Raw genomic sequence first — 19917 nt, forward strand, 5'->3', positions numbered from 1 at the left:
TCTGCTCTAATTTTGATGATTTCTTTCCTTCTGCTGACTTTAGGCTTCATTTGATCTTCCTTTTCTAGTTTTTTAAGGTGAAGCACTAGGTTGTTTATTTGGGCTCATTCTTGTTTTTGGACATAGGCCTGGAATGATATGAACTTTCTTCTTATGACCGCTTTTGTCCTGTCCCAAAAGTTTTGATATGTTGTACTATCATTATCATTCATTTCTATAAATCTCTTGATCTTTCTTTTTATTTTTTCTCTGACCCAGTTATTCTTCAGTAGCATGTTGTTTAATCTCCATGTGTTTGTGGTTCTTCCAGATTTCTTTTTGCAGTTGATATCTAGTTTAAAGCATTATGATCAGAGAATATGGTTGGTATTATTTTAACCCTCTTATATTTGTTGAGGCTATTTTCATGTCCCAGTGTGTGGTCAATTCTTGAGAATGTTCAATGTGCACTAGAGAAGAATGTATAAGTGACTGTTTTGGGATGGAAGGCTCTGTAAATGTCAATTATGTCCAGTTGGTCTAATGTGTCATTTAAGGATGTTATTTCATTATTGGTTTTCTGTTTAGATAATCTGTCCATATCCAACAGTGGGGTATTTAGGTCCCCTACTATGATAGTGTTTTGATCTGTTTCTCTCTTTAGTTCTGTTAGTAATTGCTTTACATATTTCGGGGCTCCCTGATTGGGAGCATAGATATTAATAACTGTTATGTGTTCTTGGTGCATGATTCTCTTTAATATTATGAAGTGTCCCTCAGTATCTTTCTTTACCTTTTTTATTTTAAAGTCTATTTTGTCTGATATTAGTACTGCAATTTTCTCTGAATGCCATTTGCTTGAAATATCATTTTCCAACTTTCATTTTAAGTCTATATTTGTCTTTGGAGCTGAGACGTGTCTCCTGGAGGCAGCAGATGATTGGGTTTTGTTTTTTGATCCATTCTGCAACTCTGTGCCTTTGTATTGACGAGTCTATTAACATTGAGAGTGATTATCGAAATATGAGGTCTTTTTATAGCCATTTTATCTTTCACTTTCTGGTAGCTCGGTGTTTCCATTGTTTCCTTGTCCTTGTATTTCTGTTTTCTTTATTTTGGTTGGCTTTGTGGGTTTTGCCTCTGATTCTTCTTGTTTTATGTTATATACTTACTTCATTCTGACTCTATAGTGTGTGGTTACCATTACAAATATGAAAAAGATATATAAATATATATACAGTCACTCATTGTCTTCTGTGTGTGCCTTATCTCTTTTTCCCTTTGCGAATTTGGATCTTTGAATCCTCCCCTTTTCAGTCATTGTTATCTCAATTTGTTTCTATATATGCTGAATGTTCATTGCTCTCTTGCTATAGTAATTCTCTTCTTATTATTTAAGCTTATAATGCTCTATTCTTAGTAAGGGTTGCACTCTTCTGCTTCTATTTGCCTGATAGTCACTTTGAGTTTTGCTTTATATGTTACCGTTTTCTTCTCCCTAGCTGCCCTGAGAATTCTATCTTTGTCATTGATTTTTGATAACTTTAATATAATGTGCCTTGGTGAAGGCCTGTTTGGGTTGAGATAATTGGTTGTTCTGTTGACTTCTTGAATCCAAGTTCCAGCTCATTCCTTAGATTTGAGAAATTCTCATCCACTATTTGTCTGAAAATGCTTTCTAGTCCTTGCTCCTTTTCCTCACCTTCGGTAATGCCCATTATTCTTATGTTTCTTCTCCTGATGGTATCAACTAGTTCTTATATTTCTCTTTCATTATTTTTCATTCTTCGGTTTCTCTCTTCTTCTTTCTAATTTATTTCTAGATTTCTGTCTTTGATATCACTGATCCTTTCCTCCATTTGGTCGACTCTATTTCCTAAGCTTGCTATTTCATTTTCATCTCTTGCAATGTGCTTTTTATCTCCAGAAGTTCTATTTGGTTCTTTTTGAGAGTTTCAATCTCCTTGCTCTGCTCATCTAGCTGTTTTTGCAATTTCTGAAATTGTTGATATGATTCGTTTCAGAACTCACTGAGTTTTTTCAGAAGTACCATCATGAATTCTCTGTCAATTAAGTCGCATATTTTTATGTTTATAAGTTCATTTTCTGGAGATTTTTCTCTTTCTTTCTGGTATGCCTTGTCAACTTGGTTGTTCATGGTGTTTAATGGACTATTTCTCCGCCTGGGCATTAATGGAAGTGTAGTCTGTTGTTTTTCCAGGAAGAAGGTTTATTATATAAAGGTCTTTCTAGCCTGCTGCAAAGAAAGTGCTTTTCTTTTAGTTTCCAGTAGGTAGCATCTAAGCCTCTTGGATCTCTGCCTTACCTAAAGCCTAAGGTCTTTTATTTTCTTGTAGATTTTAATCACACTTGCTACTCTCAGTTTCAGTCCCTGTCAGTGTTAGCAACAGTTTTGGTAGTGTTTGCTCAGATTCCCTTGGGGCTCTGCAGTGATAGGTCTTGGAGGGTATGGGGAGAAGGGCCCTCTGGGTTGGGAGTTGGCAGCTGTGGCTCAGCCTCAGTTTTGCAACCAGGTCCAATAGAAATCAATTGTTGTTTCTCTGTGGTCCTGTCCCACTTCTATGCTTTCTGCCCTGATGACTGAGCCTTGCTGCCGGCTGCGTAGAAAAGTGCTGGCACTTCCAGGCAGGGCTGATCAGGGAAGTTGTTGCACCTTCTCCCCTCCCCCTCCTCCTATAGGGAGCTCCGGCTACAAGAGGCAGCTTCTTTATTTGTCCCAGTCCACTGACCGACACCTAGGGTTCTGACCTGCGGTAGCTCCTATGCACAGATCCCACGCTCAGAAGTGCTGGTGTGCAGTTTGGGTGTTTTTTGTTCAGTTTTAGAGATTCAGCTTATTGTTGTTTCGAGGGGAGAGATCTGGGGACGTCTCTCACTCTGCCATGTTTTCCCCGGTTAATATACTACTTACAGAAAGAAAGCCCTGGGTTAAGGGTCCCCTTCCCGCCCCTCTCCCCCGCCCCCGGGACTACAATGGCCTTGCCTGACCTAAAGCGATTTGTGCTTACAGTAGACCAAGAAGAATGCTAAGCTTCAGTGATCCTTATCAATAACCAGAGGACCTGAGCCACAAGTCTCAGGGTAATTATCAGAATTAGAGGGAGGAGGACTCCTTCCCAGAGAAAGGAAAAAGAAATAAACTAAAAATCTCAGTAACACTTAATAGTGTAAAAAAAAACTACTTTGAAAAGAGCAATTAAAAGTTCCGTGGGGACATTCCAGGCAGAAAAAATCTTAATAGCATGAGTAGTAATTGTAATTTAGTGATATAGTTTTTAAAATTTTTTTACAACAAATAACCTTATGCAGGAAAAGCCTCATCTCCTAGCAATAGCCAATCTTTATAAGGGCAAGGAAGAGCTGAACTGTAGCCTCAGTATTGTATAATTTCTCCCCTTAACAGTAATAAGTATTTATTACTCTCTCTCACTTCTAACATTGCAAACCTCCCCCAACCCATTCTACCTTTAAATCTATCATAAATCCTCAAGTGTGGCAGTGTCAGTAGAGGAAAGAACTTCGGCTTCAGAATCAGCCCAAATTGGGTTTGTATGTTGGCCTTGCCACTTATTAGCTTATAATTTTGAGCAAGTTATTTCACTTTTGTAGGTCTCATTTTTCTTATCTGTAAACTGGGACTAATACAACTCCTAGTGATGCAGGACAGGGCAAATTTCACCAAGTGTGTGGGGGTAGGGGTGAGGAGGGCAGGCCAAGCCCAGCACCAAAAGAAAAAGAGGGTCCTTTGGTGGAGAGTGTAAAAAGAATTCAACACATCCGCCAAAGTTAGAGTCAAAAGGAAAGTTTATTAGAAAAGGGATAACACTCCACAAACAGAGTGTGTGGTCTCCTCTCAGAGGCAGAGAGTGAGAGGGATAGCAATGGAGACAGTGAGAGACAGAGCAAAGGCACTGAGAAGGACCTGGAGAGGCAATGAGTAGGGGCAGTGATAGGGACCCTGAGTGTTCAGGGAATTCAGTTTATCTGTCATTCTTTAGTTCCCATTTCCTTTAATATGGACATACAGTGAGGAAGGGGAAGAGTATGTAGTGTGAAAAGGTAAAAATATATAGAGTGAAAGGCCTGCTGGCAGTTCCCAGCCTTTAATCCTTAGGTTCTCCATGGTTTTAGCCATAGGGAATGACTCTGTGGTTTCTGTTTCCCCTTCACAGGTGTGGGGAATGGGTTGTTAGCAATCCCAATAGAAGTCTTCCTTTATTCTGAAGGTGTCCTCTTGGACTGACTGCAGGGCTGATCAGCATATTGCAGTCTCTAATTGTGACTTGATTAACATTTTAATTCTCTTGCCTCCTCCCTACATCTCACTTCATACAACGCTAATGAAGTGAGAGATTGTATGTGAAAAGCCTGGCTCTTACAAAGGCATTCAATATGTGTTTCCATAGCTCCCCCACTCTTGAAATAATAATAACAACAACAACAACAACAACAATAATAGCAGCAGCCTGGGATGAAGGACAGACTACTCTGTACATGAGTGGGGCATACGGTCATGCCCCAAACCTGAGCAATCCCAGTATGCAAGACAAATTTGCAGGACAATCAACTGGCCATCTTTTAAACATTTCCCCCACTTTTCTAACAAATAAACAAGAATAGAATGCCAACTCTATGCCAGTACTTACATGTAGGCGCTGAGGTCAAATGTAGTTGGACACTTGAGGATGAAGTAGTATTAAATCTTAATTATAAATTAAGATAAAACTTCTCTGAAATGATCAATTGTCAATGGGTTCCCAATCTTAGTGTGAAAAATATGATTCTATTTACAGACATTGAATCAGCTTGCCTGCCTCCAACCCGTCCTCTATCCACTCCACCCTACACATCACTACTTATTCATCTCCCTTGATGTTTTACCCTCTTCCCCTCCCCCTGAAAAATTCTCAGTTCCGATTGGATATACTACCACATGCTCTCCTCATCACAGCTAAAATTATCAACGTGGCACATTACTAGCTTCTCAATTTAATTCACACAGTCCCTCCTGCCAAAACCTCTCCTCCCTTTTCTTCATTTAGCTGTCATCAAACCCTTCAGTGTTCAACTGGCTCTCCAGCTCCTAAATGGTGTTTCCAGCAGGTAGCACCCGAAGTGAACTCTCTTGCTATTGCTATCCTTGAGCAATGATTGTCTTTATCTTCATATTTGTACCCGGTCTCCCTGACTAAATAATAAATTTCTAAAATGCATAAATTATTTCTATTAGCAACATGCATTTGCACTTTCATTGACTTGCAACATATTATTGATAATAAAAAGTAAATTCATCTGCAACTTTTTAAGGATCTTATTTGTTGTATAAATAACGGTTCATGTACACTGACATTTAACTCACGTGAAGATGGAGAGAAAGGCAAGGATAAGAATATAATCGTGATGAAAATTTGGAGGTACAGATCTGATCAGTGGTTAGTATCAGGGGTTAGTTGAAGATCTGCTGTTAGCATGTTTCCTAGAAGAAAACATAAACAGTAAACTCTTTGACGTTGCTCTTTGTAATATTTTTTTCTGATATATCTCCTCGAGCTAGAAAAACAAAAGAAAAAAACAAACAAATCAGACTATATCAAACTAAAAAGGTTTTGCACAGCGAAGGAAAGCATGAACAAAAAGAAAAGACAACCTACCGAATGAGAGAAGACTTTTGGCAGTGACATATCTGATAACTGGTTAATATCCAAAACTTATAAAGAACTCATACAACTTAAAACTAAAAAAAAAAAAAAAAATCCAATTTTAAAAATGAGTAGAGTCCCTGAATAGACATTTTTCCAAAGAGGACTTATAGATGGTCAATAGAATTGTGAAAAGATGCTCCATGTCACTAGTCACGAGAGAAATGCAAATCGAAACTACAGTGAGTTATGACCCTCACCCGTCAGAATGGCTATCATCAATAAGTTGACAAACAACAAGTGTTGGTGAGGATATGGAGAAAATGGTACCCTCGTGCATCATTTTTGGAATTGCAAAAGGGTACCACCACTCTAGAAAACAGTATGGAAGTTTCTCTAAAAATTAAAAATAAAACTACCTTATGATCCAGCAATTCCACTTCTGGGTATTTATCCAAAGAAATCTAAAACAATAATTTGAAAAGATATATGCATTCCTATGTTCATTGCAGCATTATTTACAATAGCCAAAATATGGAAGCAACTTGTGTCCATCAATAGATAGTTAAAGAAGAAGTGGTACATATGTACATTGGCATATGTACATATGACCATATTACTTGGTCATAAAAAAGAATGAAATCTCACCATTTGAACAACATGGAGGAAAACAGAAGGTATTATGCTGAGGAAAATAAGTCAGACAGAGAAAGACAAATACCATATGATTTCACTTATATGTGGAATCTAAAAAACAAAATAAACTTTAAACAAAATAGAAACAGGTTTATACATATAGAGAACAAACTGATGGTTGCCAGATGGGAGGGGAGTTGTGGGGCTGGGTGAAAAAGGTAAAGAGACTAAGAAATACAAAATGTTAGTTACAAAATAGTCAAAGGGATGTAAAGTACAGCATAGGGAATATAGTTAATAACATTGTAATAAACATGTATGGTGTCAGGCAGGTACTAGATTTGTCAGGAAATCACTTTGTAAATTATATAAATGTCTAACCACTATGCTGTACACCTGAAACTAATATAAAATAATATTGAATGTCAACTATAATTTCAAAATTAAGATAATAAAATAAATTAAAAAATAGAAAACCAGATTTGGAAATTCTAAATAATGCCTAGTATATGATGAGTAGTTGTGTATTACAGTATTTGGGAAAATATGAGAAATAATGCCTAGTATGTGATGGGTAGTTGTACATTACAGTATTTGGGAAAATATGAGAAAATAGCATATAATTTTATTTTAAAACTAAGTTCAGTTCCAAACTTAAAATGATTTAGCCTGTATGGTGTTAGAGACAGGCAGATGGAAATATTTTTCAACCAAGAAATGTATCCCAAAATAAAATTCAAATTACAAAGAAATCACTAAGCAAAGCTGAAAGGTAAATTAAACACATTAGTAAGTTCATTGTCAAACTAGCTCTAAGTAGAGAATAACTTACATTTTGGTTTCCTAAGGTGAACTCTTAAATGCAGGAAAGAGCCTGCTGAAAACCCAGTCACATGCGTTTCCCGCTTTCTTGTATTGGCCACATGCAGAAATCAGTGCAAGAAAGGCTGAAGCAGCAAATTCTAGAGGGCAAAAGTCATGTACGGAATTGTTTCTTAACGGCATGGAAAAAAATCACAACTAGCAGTAGAAGAAAGGAAAATTAATCCTCTTTTTGATAAGCTATAAATAAGGAGAGGTAGAGTTATGATTCCATTTTGAAGATACCTGAGTGAGGTTTTGCAAGCTAGAGCTTTTCAAAGAACAGGCAAGCATGGCTATCTAAACAGCATGAAATGAAAGTAAAAGATCCTTCCCACGAATAAAAAGGAAGCTAAGATTTAATTAGAGACAATTTCTTAACTAGAGAAGGTAAGCAAAATACTTCTACATTGTATTTATATCTGTTCTCCATTGTATCTCTATACCCATCAATTACATTGAACACAAATATGACAGTTTTAAATAAATAAAACAATCTGAGCTATAAAAAAAGTACATATTTTCCTTAAGGAACCATGTTTCTTTGCTCTGTTCACAGAAACGGTCTAAACGCCACAACTAACACCTAAATAATGAACATCCCAAAACCCAGATTGTGTGTTCTCTAAATAGAATTTCCAACTAAAAGAAACCATGCCTCTCCGGATAAAATGCTGATTTCAAAGCTGGTACAGGAAACATCAAGAAGGTCCTGGAACATTATGTTGTACGAGAAGGCAAAGAAGTTGTCATAGACCATAGGGATTGTGTCAGAAAGATGCAGGAGCCCACCTGAATGATCGCCTACTGGCCAAAGATGGGATAATGTAAACATTACGGTAACAACAACTACAATATCACATCAAATATATTAAAATCCATTAGTTCGTAATGATACTAAAAATGTAAGTAAATAAAACCCATTGACCACCTCTGGAAGATGCTAAGGAACCAAGTCATGATTGTGAAAATTGGTAAAGAAGAAAGTGGAAAAGAAAGAAACAAGTATTTATCCTGCTTTTCCTATTTAGACTGCTACTCAGGAAGTTCAGCTAAAATTTTAAGCAAAGTAAATTGCTACAACTAGATTATCACCATTTAGCAATCCCTAGTAAAAAATGGATCCAATTTTGGGCTAGAGCTTGAGGCAGCAGGACAGGCAGTTGGAAAGAGAAGATGGATGTAAACTGCCGTAGAGCAAGAACAAGTTAAGAGTCTAGGAAGATGGACTGAAACCTGTGCCAGTCTTTGTTGTGTCTGATGTTGCCCATGTGGTGTCCTGCAGAAGCCAGCACTAACATGCACAGTAGTCCAGGTGGCATAGAAGCTGAATGGAGCAGCTGCAGACCTGACTGCTGTCCCCTGGTAAGAAAGGGATCCTGTAGACAGGCCACAATGTGTATGAGCTGCAGAATGGAGGCTTAGCCGCTGCTCCACTTCCTCCCTCCATGTGTCATGACAATCTCTGTTGTGCCTCATCCTAACTAGAACATACAGGAAAAAGAAATTCATGGAAATATAGTCCTGCTTAACCATAGGGACACATTACAAAACCACCACAGTCATCAATGACTGCTAAAACCGTTAGGTGAGATGTGGATGGGGGTGCTTCACAATCTAATGGATTCAACTGACACATGCTGAATCCATTGATAAAAGTTAACATCACAGAAATAGAAATGCTACAGTCCTACAGTCGTAGGCTTCCTAGTGTTATGTAATAGGAAGTACTCGACTGTACCACAAAAGATCTTACCCTCCCCCTCCAAAAAGTCACCTTTAAACCTGACCTCAACTCAGGATCCAATAACCAATGTACAGAAAATACAGGGGAAGAGGAAAATTTTAAATAACAGCACTGGGGTGCAGTCAACCAAATCTAAATGTGATGGATTCCACAGAACTCTTATACTCAGCTTCTTCAACAAAGAAATTGCAAGGAAAACAATAGGGCATAGATAAGTCATAGATAAAAGAGACTTGAGAAACATATCAACCAAAAACAATGGATGAAACTTGTTTGAATCTTGAGAGCTTGTTTGGAGATTCTAGCAGGGGAGCTCCGCTACTTGTATACCCTTGACTGAAGAACTGTCCTCTCCTCTATCAGGGAAGGTCGTCCACTTTGACCATGAGCGCAGCTTTGGGAGGAATGCACATGGAGTGGTGAAGTAGGAAGGGGACACCTGCCTAGCCAGCCAGGTCAGCTGAATCAACCCTGGCGATCAATGCGGTGAATATAAATTTTAAATATAAATATAAAAATATATTTATATTTATAAATATATATATTTACATATGTATATATATAAACAAACAAACCAATCCACTGACCAATAAATAAATGAATAAATTTATGTGTGGGATAAATTTTATTTCTGATCAGGTAGTTGATGATATTAAGGAATTACTATTTATTTTTAAACGCATGCTATATGGTATTATATATGTTTATTTACTTATTTTTGAAGAGTCCTTATCTTTGATCTACCTGAGATTTTTTTCAAAGTAATCAGGAGGTAGGTGGGAGTGTAAATGAAACAAAATTGTCCATATGTTGCAATCATTAAAGCTGGGTGATAGAGACCTGGGAGTTCATTATGCTAGTCTTTCTGCTTTTGAATATGTTTAATTTTTTTCTTAAAAAAAAAAAAGAAAGAAAGAAAAAGAGTGGAGAATGATAGTGATCATTGTAAGATGAATTAGACCTGTTTGACCAGGACAATGGGAAAATGCCAAGAAACAGAGCACTGTTCATTCGCAGAACTTTATGCTTCCCCAAACACATCCACATATCCACGACTTTATTTTATAATTGTACTCTCTTGCTGACTGTGCTAGATCTGTTAGGCATTAAGCTATGGATGAAAGAAATGAAGTTCAGAGAGATTGAATGATTTGTTACAGCTAATAAGTGGTCCAGCTGATATTAGAACCCATGCTTGTCCTTCAGGGCACCACCAAAACAGAAAGGTAAGGCCTTTAGGGAGACCTTCCAGGCTAGAGTCCCGGCTCCCTGCTGGGAGAGGATTGGAAATACAGTTGCTTACTCAGGGTGGTACCAAATTAGAAAAACATTCTAAAGTCAAAGGGAAAAGTTTACATTCCTGTCAAGGGTAGGGGATCATTTTTTATCCACACAATCAACCCTCCTACCTCTCCGCCCTGCTCACACAAATAACGGTAGAAAACAACTTGTTTTTCCTTTAGGCAATGCAAAATGCTCAACTTTCCTGCTTATAAAATTAAGGAAGGACATTATATAATTTAATGCAAAAAAGTTTATTAACAAGAAAAACCATTTCAATTATATATTTTAGTCAGGGAAGATGAGGGGGCAAGAAAAGTGATGGCAGGGGAGAGAGGTAGAAAGAGAGGTTATTGAAAAATATTTTGAGAGGATTAATGATTATAAACTGTCCTCAATTTATTGCTGCTATTCACTTGAACCTCAGGCTTTGAAATGGATTTTTGCCTATTATGTCTGTCTTTTGAGAATCTGAATAGCTGAGTATACTGTTAGAGTTCTTCGGAACTCAGATTCTCAGTGTGAAAGAAAAAAGTGTATGTGTGACTGGCCAGACGGCAGAGCACAGACAGAGCCTGGAACCAAAAGGAGCAGGGATCATCTTCTGCACAGCAAGTGTTGACCAGTTTATGTCTCCTATAAGACAACACTATGGGGGTGGCTTATCCACTGAGGAAGAAGGAGCAGTGGCCCAAGTTCCTAGACTCCTCGTCCTCGAGCCTAATATCTTGACTTGGTCTTCAGTGGAGAACTCACAGTTTCATCGATCACCAAGATTTCCTTGACCAGGAGCCACAAATCGCTAAATTCCAGAAGAGAAACAATCATTTCACTTAATATTTGTTTTTCAGTCCTTATTCCTATATTTTGAAAACTCTTCTCTGAGTATTAAAATATGCTCATGCAATTTATCGCTAACCTAAAAAATGGTGCAAATTGATCAACAGCAACTCAGGGAGCCATCAAACACTTTACAAATACTATATCATTATCCCTGAGAGTTCTGGTGGGAAAAATGTTTTTTCCTGTATTTTAAAACACTGGAAGACTGACATAATGAAACTGAAAACATATTTTTCAATGCCTGGAAGTTTTTATGCTTTATTACCTTTCTTAAGATGGAGAATAGATGAGAAACAGTGATATACAACTTGCTTGAAAGAATTCCATTCCCTGGCAGTGATCAAGTACTTCTGCCAAATGTTCTTTCGTGGCAGGAAGGGAGGAGGCATGATTCTTCTACTTCTGGGGAAACAGAGACCAAAGCAGTCAAGTGATTAGCCAAAAGCCCCAAAGTAAGTTAGTGATGGTGTTGAAACAATTTTAGACTCTCAATGTATTGATCTGCAGACCAGGACTCTTTCCGTTCATCCAATAGACATTTATTGATTACCAGTTTGTAACAAGTATTAGAAACTATTCTAGCCTCTGGGGCACAGAAATAAAAAAGAAAGAAACAACTCTTGGGAATGACAGAGAAATAAACAAATAGTTTAAAGGCTCACTTTGTGAGTATTTTGTTCCAGATTTCTCAGTCTCTGTGTGAGTTGAAGGTAAAGATGGGGACAAACACAAGCAGTTGTGAAGAGGAGTTGCGAGCAGATGGCTGGGCCATTTTGTGAGCCAGTTAGCACTAAGGGCAACCTTGGCATTGCAAGACATGGTTAGGAAACCATTTTCCTGATAGGACAATTTAAAAATCAGCAGAGAATATATGAAACTGAACCATCTACTGATGAAACTCCCTTGAGAGATAGTTCTGAATGTAATCCTGGGAGTGGGGCAAGACAATGCCAATCAAAGGAACCAGAGAACCTTGAGACTAAAGCTGAAACCAGATAACCTGCATTGCAGCCTGGTTGAAATAATGCAAAGAGGCAGAAAGAGGGATTGGAAGCCATACGTATGTCTCCAGCCCCAAACTAGGCCAAGGGTGTCCTGAGTCCTTCATGGAGCAATCTGGGCCAATGCCCTGAGCCATCTCAGGTATGTTTCCAGTGCCAAAAATGAGAGAGCTTCAGGCTGTATATCCCTCTTACATGCCCCAATACCTTAATCCAAAGCCCCTTGGTTTGATTCCATGCTCATCAAATGACTGAAGGTTGTTTCCCTTATGGATTTTCATAAAGAGAATGTGCTGACTCATGTATATAACCAATAATCACTTAGCAGTGACAGATTTGACTATAAATGGACATCTTGCATTCTGGTTAGTATATATTCTTGTAAATCTTGCCAGATAAGCTGAGAGGGAATTCATAAAATCCAGTTCCCAGGCCTGCAAAGCTAAAGACCAGAAATGGAACTTTCCAAGGTGGTTTTAATTTGCTCAGCCGCCCTCTCCCCATTCAGCCCTGGAACACTGCTGAGCATTTAGTTAAGTGTTAAATAAGTGTTATTGTAATTATTATTACAAAAATTATTGCTATTTGTTTGTTAAAGTATTTTTACGACCAAGAAAATATTAAACATGGGAATGTCTATACATTTTTAACCTATGTATCTCTTCTTCCCTGCAAAGTAGCGTGTCGCAATGCCCCGCTCTTAACAGGTGCTCCACGATTACTCTTGAGGAATAGCCTATTTTGTGCTTGACAGGTTGCTTCAGAGACTGCTAAATTGTGAAAGAGGAGACTGAGTGTGTCTTCTGTTTTTAACTCTGCTTCCCTTGAGCATTTTTCTGCTTCTGTTTAGTCCTACTGTCTATCCCTCTTAATCCCCAATTAGGCAGTTTAACTTCTGCCTCCCTAAGAGTCTCTAAGCTGTGCCTCTGGGGCAGCACCTGCACAGTACATTCAACTGCCTTCCCCATCACAACCTACTTGACTAAGCCCTATATGGCCAATGAAATAGAATGAGAGGGAATTGCTAGGTGGAAAGTTATGGTATAGTGATAATTAACCAGCCTATTCGGTAGCCTTCTAAAATGAATATCTAGCCCTATATGAGTGTGTGGCCAGCAATCTTAGGCAGTGTGATAGTTTCAATTGTGTGTGATTAGGGAGGTTTCTTCCCTCGCACCTCCTCTGCTCCCCAAACCAACCACAAGCAAACCTGAAAAAGTTGGAGAAGTGCGGTTTGGTAAATAAGCTGAGGCTTTGACACTCAAAGGCAGGATTAGGGGACCCAATTCCACTATTTACTAGGTATGAGGCCCTGGGCCAATCTCCTGTTTTCTCTCTTTCCTTGTCTGTACAATAAAGATGATCATAAAGCTTCTCTTCCCTATTGCATAGAGATGTGAGGAGACAAGAAGCAATTCTACATTCTACGTGTGTGCAAGGGAATCATTTTTATCCAAAAGATGCTGATTAATAATTGCTGACTTGATGAATGCACACATGAATAACTAGGACTTACCACACTTTTTGATTCAATAAGTCTGGAGTGGATGTTGACACCGCTGGTCTAAGGACCAAACTTTTTTGCATTAGATTTGAGAAGAAATCCAGTGACGGACTGCAGTGCGAGAAAGGGCCAGCAGATGGCACCATCATTGAACCCAGGCCTCTCCTGGGAGCTGATGGAACTGGGTCAGTTCCCAGCTCAACCTACAGAAACACAGGTTTTCCCAAGTTGGAGGGGGCGGCTCTGGCCTGGCAGTCTGATCTGGAGAGCAGAGAGCGGAAGGAAGCATTAGGAGCAGCTGGTGTGGGGGAGGAATCGGTAGCTCTTCAACTACCTGATCTCCTTTCACTGATGGTTTCTCTCAAAGGAGGGTTCTGATCTCTTCCTCCATACGTGTTTCTGCCCGGTCAGCTGTCAGAAGCAATGGCATCCACCACAGAAAAGTAAAATCCCATTCCCTTGATGGATTCCTAAAGTTTAATAAAATCATCATATGTGGTTGACAAAACCCTGTCCTTTTCTCTCCCAGTATCTTTCCATCACTGCCCCTAAGTATGTGGTTTAGAGGGAAGAACATAAACAGCTGCACTGGCAATTGGAACCTCAGGCTCCTACTATGTGCCACGAGGAAAACACTCCCCACTTTAAAGAACTGTTGTGGGGATTAAATGAAATAACACATAAAAAGTGCCTTACACGGTGAAAGAAATCGATAGACATTAATAAGGTAGGCAGGAAAAAGTGGTAGGTAAATAGCCAGGGACACAATCTCTTAGGGGAGAAATTGGTCTTTGTTTAGCTACAGTGCTGTCCAATAGAACTTTCTGTTGTCCATACTCTCCAATACAGTAGCCACCAGCTACATGAGGCTAGTAAGCACTTGAAATGTGGCCAGAGAGACTAAAGATTTGAATTTTATATTTTATTTAATTTTAGCTAATTGAAATTTAAATTTTGGACAGTATGGGTTTAGGCAGAACACTTTGCTGGGTCATTGTGGGTTGTAAAAAGACTTTCCTCAGGCCTTAGTACATCACTGAGTGGGTATGAGAGGTAAATTGTTCTACCTAAAATATATATAGATACTTCGGAGGGTGGGGCAATCTAACTGGGAAGGAAAGGGAGAGAGGTTGAAGGGGAAAAGGCCCAGCAGCATTGCAAGAGGTTGGTGACTAAGCAAATGAGAAAGGTAATTGTTAAAACTCTTCCAGTGACAAAATGGCTCAAGGGAATTATAAAAACTGTGACACTTACTATTCACTCTTAGTCACTTGCTGTATTACATGAAGTGTTATTTCTCTCTGTTGCCCCAACTCTTCAGAAACGTCCACTCGGCCCAGTGCCTGAATATAACAGTCATTCAGGAGTGACGACATGGTGAGACCTGGGGGTGTCCAGTGGGGGCACTTTGTTAAGAAAAGGTGACAAGCACACTCAAGAGAGAAACAGAGGATACATGAAAAATGACAAGCAGGATGCAGGGGCTGGGAGAATCTCTAGTGATATTGCAGGGATGCTGGCTTTTCTGCTGCAGATCAATTGGAGACTTTGGATTCTATTTTAATTAAATCTTCAAGGTAGTGACAACTCAGTAAATAGAAGGACTTGAATATCCAGACAACTGGTTATGAACATTTCCCCAGACTAATGCTTTCTTATTCAGACAGCATCATCACAGAGCAGCCATCTCCAGATCATAGATGTGAGTGAGAAAGGGGCAGAGAGGAGTTGGGTTTAACAATAGCTACAGGAGACAGATAGGAAGCAGAGAGAAATATATCTTGCTAAATTTATAAAGCATATCATCATTTTTTTTTCTGGATCATTGTCTCTGTGGTATCTAGCAACACTGAAGCACTGTCCACCTGTTCCAATTTCTGTGGTCAAGTATGTGTGTGTGTGCGCACGTGCACGCACACACACGCATGTGAGCAAGGGATGGGGAGAGAGAGAGAGAGACTACAAAGCAAGATGCCACTTAGATGATGGGCATCCTTCATATTCTGAAACACAGTATCTTCCAGTCGCTATCCATTATGCAGATGGCCAAGATGGAAGGTGATTCCTCAGTGTAATAATGTGGAATCAACATCCTCTTGCAATTGATTCTACAGCAAAGCTCTCAGTTGAGACCCTGTAAGCTACCCCTTCCCTACCTGGAACCTAGTGATACATAAAAAATTACTGCCACCTTGCTACAGGTGCTGCCTCTGAGACCAGAAAGGCTTTGGACAGAGAACAAGGGGAAAGAGAGAAGGCAGACTTTTCAAGGAAAGGGACTTCTGTTTTCCCCTGGTCCCTCTGTTCTGTCCAAGTAAAGCCAGCTCTCCGGCTTCACACATTATAATTTATTTGATGTTGTCTTTGCCCACATCATCTCACAATCTCTCCTGACTGTACCCTCCACCTTATAACCCTGTTCTATATTAATCTCCTTGATGAATTGTGCACTGAGTGAACCCTCTGGCTTCACTCCCATGATCATGCAAGCTTCCATCAACACTGTTGCTCAGAGCAACTCCCAGTGGAGGTAGAACAAGCAGGTAGTCTCCAGTGTGTTTGAGAGTATCATATTCTTTCCAGAAGGCTCCTATTAAAATAATTAAATTATAAGGGGTTCGGGAAAGGAGAAGATGGCAGCACTAAGCTGGCAAACTGGAAAGGAATGTTCTATCAGGTTAACTAGACCACACTGAAGAAGGGAAGCTGCAGAGTCCTCAGAGGATGTGACAGAGGAAAGTATATTTTAATAGGGGGCAAGGTGGGAGTGAGGTAGAGGGCAAGGAGAAGGAGAGAGACAGAAAAGGGAGGGGGGAGCTTTCTAAGAGGACTAGTGTATTTTACATGGGAGAAGAAGGAGAATGACTCTAATTTTTTGAATCAGATCAACATGACTTCACTTTGTGGCTCAGCCATTCACTAGCTGGGTGAGCCCCATGGGAGCTCTGAAGAAGTTTATTTTCCTTATGGGTGATTGTGAGGAGCACATAGGATTTTGTGTGTGAAGCCCACACCTTAGAAAGCACATACACATATCATATTTGCCTAAGGTTAACAGCTCTTCCAGCCTAGAAGAGAATTATCCCATACATCTGTGTAGGTCTCTACTCCTTTCAGAGCACTTCCCCACAGATGATCTTGATTGCCCAGTTGTAATAATGTTAAGAGGCAGAAAGTCTCTGCAGCACTGCTTGCAGAGAGCCTTAGAGAGAGAAAGGGGCCATGTTAAGGTTCCTCAGCTCAGTGGTAACCTGGATCAGAACTTTTGCATCTTCTGAGTTCTGAATCTGGGCTACTTCTAAAGGGCTTTTCTTGTAACCCATGCTCCTCCTTCAGCCATGAAATATTTAGTGCAGTTATTAATTAGTCTGGCTGAGAATAACACATGCACATTTGAAAGACACTTGATTATGCAGCTTCCTTAATTAGGAACTTGTCTGGGTGTGTAGTGTATGCTCTGCATTGTGAAAGGCAGTGTCTGCAGCCTTTAGAGGAAAGAAGCTTTTGATGTTGTTTTCCTCTGGTGCCAAGTCAACCAGAAGGAGCTTTGCCAGGTTCTTGAGCACTTCTTGGACCAGATTAGTTGATGAAGACACAGTAAACTGAAGTGTTCTCGTGAGGTCGTTTGCACACTAATTTGGGTTCAAGTTGAGGTTGGCATGAAGTGAATTTTGAGTGCTTGGTGTGCAGAAGAGCTCCAGACCCTTGCAAGAAAGAGGAAAAAAGCAGCATGGTATCTTAGTAAGGTGGCAACATCATAAATTACTGTTATCACTGGGGCGATCTGAAATCTGTTGTAGCCTCCGTAGTACTGAGATGTACCTCGGTTCTTTTTGCTGATATAGTAAAGAAGTATAGATCAGTGAGATTTAGAAAAAGTAAGATTTATTAAAATGCATTTTAAGGAAGAAACAGGTCATGCCCAAGAGGGCTATAACCATGGCGAAACAAAAGATGTCATTAAAGTATGCTCCACGTTACAGCGAAGAGGGCTGTAACCTTGTGGAAGTGGGGAGGTCTGTATTATATTTGGGCTGTGATGAGAGGTTACAAGGGTGGTCCTAGATGATTGGCATGTGAGGTCATTTTGATTGACAAGCTTGGCTGTTATATAACTGCATACCGTGTATGTGGTTACCCAGAATTCAGTCTGTTATAATTAGATTCATGAAATTCTGGGCATCGGCATGATATAATGAGGGTATAATGAGGCTAGGTCATGGGGAGGCCTTTGGGCAGGCCCTTTATGCCTTTGCTCCCCCATCACTTACATCTACTTAACTACCTAATATTACCACCATCATTTAACTGCAACTAACACCACTGTCTATGGAACACTTACTATGTACCAGAAACTGTGCTGAGCATTTTCCATACATGATCTCTTAATCATGTATTTTTAGTACCCCATTTTGCAGATGAGGAAACCAAAGCTCTCTTAGAAATGATGAATAACTAACCTAAGGGTATATAGTGCTAAACATAGAGGCATCAAGGGATTTCCATATTCAGATCATTTGCTTTTTATACTTGTACTACATTATCTGTCATCAAATAGATAACAAATTTGTTTGTCATCAAACAAAATAAATGACCTGGATCACAATCAATGCCATGGAGAGGGAAATATTTTACAGCATGGATATTTTGTTGGATAGAGTTGGACTGTATTCACTGAAAAGGCCAGATGAATTCCCCCAACTCGAGACAGCACTGTGAGGGGCTCAGGTCACAGTGTATCCTTTCTAAATTCCCCTAACCAACTGAACACAAAGGAAAAGTTCATAAGACTGGTTACTTTTTAGATAACTTTGTCCAGGCTTCCCAAAGGATTTGAGTGAGCATTGGGATGGGGTCATGGTTAGGAAGAAGGTAATAGTTGCCCTTGGGATAATAATATTATGAGCTACTAATCATTGAGCATTTACCATATATTAGGCATTGTACTGAGTTCTTTGCATGTCTCAGTAATCCTCATAATAACTACATGAAGTGGGTATAATTACAGATTTATGGAGGAACTGGAGCTCAGAGAGTTTGAGTAACCTGCTTGAATCTTTATGAGAAATGCTACACCTGTAATTCAAACCCGGGTTCATTTGAAGCCAAGCCCAACCTCTTAACCCTGATGCTGTGCTACCACCATTCTAGGCAACAAATAAATGTTGTTGAATTGATTTGAGAAATAATTGTCATCACTACCCCCTCTCCCCAATAGAATGAACTACCTTATGAATCTGTGGGTTTCCAGTCACCAGAATGGCTCAATTAGAGCCAGTCCCAGAATTGTCACCAGAGAGAGGTAAGACAAAGCTATTCCTACAACTTCATCAGATCTATCAAAACCTAATGATTCAGACTACTTTCAGGACAGTTTCAGACCTTCTGGAAAGCCATGCTGGCAATTCTCAGAAAATTTCTCGAAGCCTTCTGAACTCCAAGAAGCACTTCTGCAGCAAAGTTCCAAGTTGTTCTTACCACCTTATTGACCAAGGAGCTGGGAGCCAGGGTGATACCGCTCCCCAGCCCCTCCTATCAGCAATCACTGCTGAGCCCTCTTGCTCATACTTCTAGAAAGAAGCCTCTCTCTTCCCACTTGATCTGCCTCAGTTCAGGATTTCCCTCAAGAGTCCCTTCTTTTAACTGTACCTTGAAATAATAAAACTGAAAATACAGAAATTCAATCAAAGTGGAGGCTTCATTCACCTCAGCGATTCCCAGAAGTATTTAATAAGTTGTATGGAGAGATAAAAATAGATCATGAGGCAGCTGATAAGAATAACATGTCTTGCCCGGAGAGCCCTTATGCAAAAGGAGAACTAGGAAACAGAGAGAGACAGGGAGACAGAGACAGAGACAGAGAAACAGAGACAGAGAGACAGAGACAGTGACAGAGAGACAGAGAGAGACGGGGGCACAGGGAACCTCAGTGGCATTGATGGTGGGTGAAATAAGATTTGCTCTTTTGGAAAAAAAGGAGAAAAAATTGGTTCTGGGGATACCAATAGAAGAAATAGGCAGCAGGAGGTCCTGGGAGTCGAGAGGGTGGTTACAGAGGGCAGAAATAGAAACAAAGTTCCAGGAGAGACCCATATTCCCAGGCAGCTTTAGAAATAATTACAGCTCATAGAAAAATCAATCAGCAAGCTTTTACTGAGTGCTGGGGGCACAGTGCAATGTGAAACTAAAGACCAGGAACATTTGCAAGGAGAGTGCAGTGTACTAGGGAGATAAAAATAGCACACTTGAAACAATTAGAGAGCAATTAATACCAAACTGTTTGGTTCAGACGGAAGTCCAATAGGGCTCCAGAGCTAGAGGAAGAATGGTAAGCTGGAGTTGTCAGCCAGGCGGGGGCAGGAAAATTTCCCTGCCAGCAGCCCCCCGTCTTGGGCCTGGAATCCC

The sequence above is a fragment of the Pteropus alecto genome, unplaced genomic scaffold (assembly GCF_000325575.1).
Source record: "Pteropus alecto unplaced genomic scaffold, ASM32557v1 scaffold479, whole genome shotgun sequence".
Taxonomy (NCBI): Eukaryota; Metazoa; Chordata; class Mammalia; order Chiroptera; family Pteropodidae; genus Pteropus; species Pteropus alecto.